Source organism: Nelumbo nucifera, chromosome 2, assembly GCF_055504915.1.
Source record: "Nelumbo nucifera cultivar China Antique chromosome 2, China Antique-T2T, whole genome shotgun sequence".
NCBI lineage: Eukaryota > Viridiplantae > Streptophyta > Magnoliopsida > Proteales > Nelumbonaceae > Nelumbo > Nelumbo nucifera.
In genome coordinates, this window is record NC_142650.1 from 98,865,729 (window position 1) to 98,869,247 (window position 3,519).

At 42.1% G+C, this 3,519-nt stretch overlaps 1 non-coding gene across 1 annotated transcript; it reads right to left on the minus strand.

The window, feature by feature from the left end:
- Window positions 1-1,122: 1,122 nt before the first annotated feature.
- Window positions 1,123-1,194, minus strand: TRNAC-GCA (transfer RNA cysteine (anticodon GCA)). The gene has a single exon. It is a non-coding gene; the product is annotated as a tRNA-Cys (tRNA).
- Window positions 1,195-3,519: the final 2,325 nt, after the last annotated feature.

Consider the following 3,519-nt stretch of genomic DNA (forward strand, 5'->3'; position numbering starts at 1 on the left):
GCACGGGCCACTCACAACATGACCCATTTTACACCTCTAGACACCACTCTTCAAATTATGAGTCCAAAAGTTTTCTCCTTTTAGACATTTAGTTTCTAAAAGAAATCTCCACACATACTTAGAGAATGTTTGAGAAAACCGGATTCAATAAGTGCAAGTCCCATATAAACAGCCTTTATGGCAGAAAACCGGATTCAATAAGTGCAAGTCCCATATAAACAGCCTTTATGGCCTTGCATTGGAAATATTAAGTATGGAGATATCACCGGCTATAAAGTCTGTTCGAACGGGTCTTAGACCGACTAAAGCCGATCTCATGTTCAACAGCATAGTTGGTTTTGTTTTTTAAAACAGAAAAACAATTTACATGTCGGTAAACATAATACAATTTTCCTATGTAGCAAACCAGCCGTATTGTTAAACACCCCCATTAAAAATTAAAACCTGATTTCGATGTTTAGCTGGACAGATAACCTAAGCCTCCATCCTTTTTTGGCTTGAGCATAGAATCATATGGATAAGATTTCCAATGTTAAACCAATCAAATTTCTATCTCAATGATGTCTGATTCGATTCCAATATAAAAATTATTCTTTTAATTTACATATAACAAATTTAAGAATTAGGCTTGCGAGTCGAATTATATTAGGCTCAAGCTTGGCTCGACTAGAAAATGAATCTATATATTGAGTTTAAATTCAGTTCAAAGCTTGATTTAAACCAAACCGAATTAAACTTTTCACGAACTAAACTTAAATAACTCATAAAAAAGGCTTGATTCATTTCCACCCTTATCAGCCATATGGGGTTCGGGAGGTATAAAATGGTTAGTCCTAACTTCTTTTTTTTTTCACAAAATGATCACGTTTCACCGTACGGGCTTGCCAAACCAAGATTTTATGTGCATATATATACAATTATCCTAATTCAACTGAAAAAAGATTTATATAAAGAGAAAACCCAACATGCATCCTCCGTTGGGTTTGATTTCTGAACTTGAGTTGCTAATTTGCTAAATCCATCTACTAAACAATTAAATAGAAAGAAAAAGATCCGGATATAGATTTACGCTGGAGAAGCATTAACCAAATCAAGAGAAATATTAAAAGTATATAAAGGCAAAGGGCCCAACCGGGTTCGAACCGGTGACCTCTTGATCTGCAGTCAAATTCTCTGCCACTGAGCTATGGACCCAATTGCTTTTCAAATTTTATGTACTATTTTACATATTATTATGAGAGCAAAAGCTTTATTACTTTTAGTTGTTTTTTCTTCTTCTGGGGATTATTTATTTTCTGGCATTACTTCTGGGGAGTATTGACCATAAGCAAAAACCAACATGCAAAACCCTCCTTTAGCTGATTGGCTAAACCTATCTCCACAAGTACAAAATTGGTTGGTTCTGTTTAATTGTCATTTAAGGCTGTGTTTGGGAAGAGTACAGATGTCAATTCAGTGTATATGTGCATTTTTGCACGTGTTTGATAAAAATGTATTTGTGTATTGATAATGAATGCAATCTCGGATTCCAAGACATATTTGCATTCAAATGAAAATTGGATACAAATTTTTGCACTTGTTCAATGCAAAGAAGGTAGATTCCAGTCTCTGGATTCATGGTTCATGTTTATTTATACCTATCACAAGTAAAAATCGTCCAGCAAGAATAGAAAAATATCAATACAAAATTAGATGACTTTTGCATTTTTCTTAATCAGATATTTTTGTATTTGTATTGACCATTTTTATATTTAGGCTCAATTTGGAAGGAGTATAAATATAAATATATAGAAAATAATACAAAATACAATGTGATGGACGGTGATTTGGCCCGACCTAGTAATAAGGGGACACGTGGATGTGACTCGACATAGGTGACAACTCGGCATAGTGCTACAAAGTAATACTCCACTACCCCGAACTAAAATTCTTCGAGCTTAGATCACCCCGAGCTAAGGGCACCTCGATACCAGGTCGCGGCACCAGTACCTAATTCGGTTCGAGGTGTACGAGCCTCAGCTTGGGAACATCAGTTCGAGGGGAAACCAGCTCAAGCGTGCCGATCTGCCCTCGATGTAATCCCGAAAGTCACTCCAACGGTTCCCGAATTCTGCGGGATCACGCCTCGTAACAACTAAGCATTATCTCCCCGTTCGATCTGGGCGGAAGTTATTAGCCTTATCCATTGATAATGTTATCTCCAGATAACACGGAAACATATTCTATCATGGCAAAGATCACGGAACTACTCCGTAAAGCCCGCGAGGACTCCATTATATAAAGGCCTCCATCCCGGGACCCAAGGTACGCACAATCACTGCTTACTAGCTCTCTTGCTCTCTAATTACTCTCAGCTCGCATATACAGACTTAAGCATCGGAGCGACCTCACCGGGTAAGCACCCCTGGGTTCTCTGATTCTTTCTGTGCAGATTCTCCACGTTCGTCATCCATTGGAAGCCAAGTCACCTCCAGCTAGGAGCAGCCAGATTGCGACGCATCAATTGGCACCGTCTGTGGGAAATGCTTCAAAAATCCCTTTCCCACAAAGCATTTCATATTCAGTTTCCATGGCTTCTTCCTGCAACGCCGGACGCAGCATTGACATGAACGTCTCTAGGGGCCAACTTCAGGTCCCAACCGTGTGCATTGGACAATTCCCCGTACCCCTCTCTGTAGACGGGGTCCCAACACTGAATGAGCCTCAAGTCATTGCATCGGTAAACGCACCACTCCCTTCTATAGTAGGTACAACCTTCACAGAGCCCTCTGTTATTCCTCTGGTGGTCGGATAGAATCAATTCGATGACCTGGTGCACTGCATGCAGACCATGCAAGCCCAAACGCAGTAGGTCCAGCAATTCCAGTTGTACTAGCAGCAAGTCCTCCACCATGTCTATCAATAGCAGTACCAGCAACAGTTCCCTCCGTTGCCACAAAATCAACAGCTGGTTCCACCTCGGCATCCGGCTACGCAGCAAACCAAGCCTCACCGCCGTAGCAAATGCCCTCCTCTCCAGGGAGAGACCTCCCAAATCCAGAACCTTCTGGGGAGTCAAGTCTCGTCCCGCAACAGGAGGGAGAGACAGATTACTCCTCCCACCCTACAACAAGTAAATAGGTGCGGCAGAAGTGACACCAGGCCCGCTACACCTCGACATTCGCAATTCGAAGTCCACTTGCAGAAAACCGGTTTGGGGCTCTGGCTGCGGACTCCAAACAAGACCCTTCAGTCCACAGCAGCCGTCGTCAGTAGTCCAAGCAGTTGCCAGTGAGAACGGTACTTGACAATACTGAGGCTAGTAACACTAACACGGAACCGATAAAGAAATAGAAAAGGCGACGCCGTAGAGCTCGCCGAGCAGTAGTCCAAAACTCCCCCGAATTGCCTAAGGAAAAAGAAGAGGCGAGCTCGGGGACTATGAAGACCACTCCGCTCCTTTCTGTGCCTTCTCCTCTATCTCCCGAACTCTTGGCCACTCCAATGCCAAAGGATTTCATGGTACCTCCCTTAGACAAG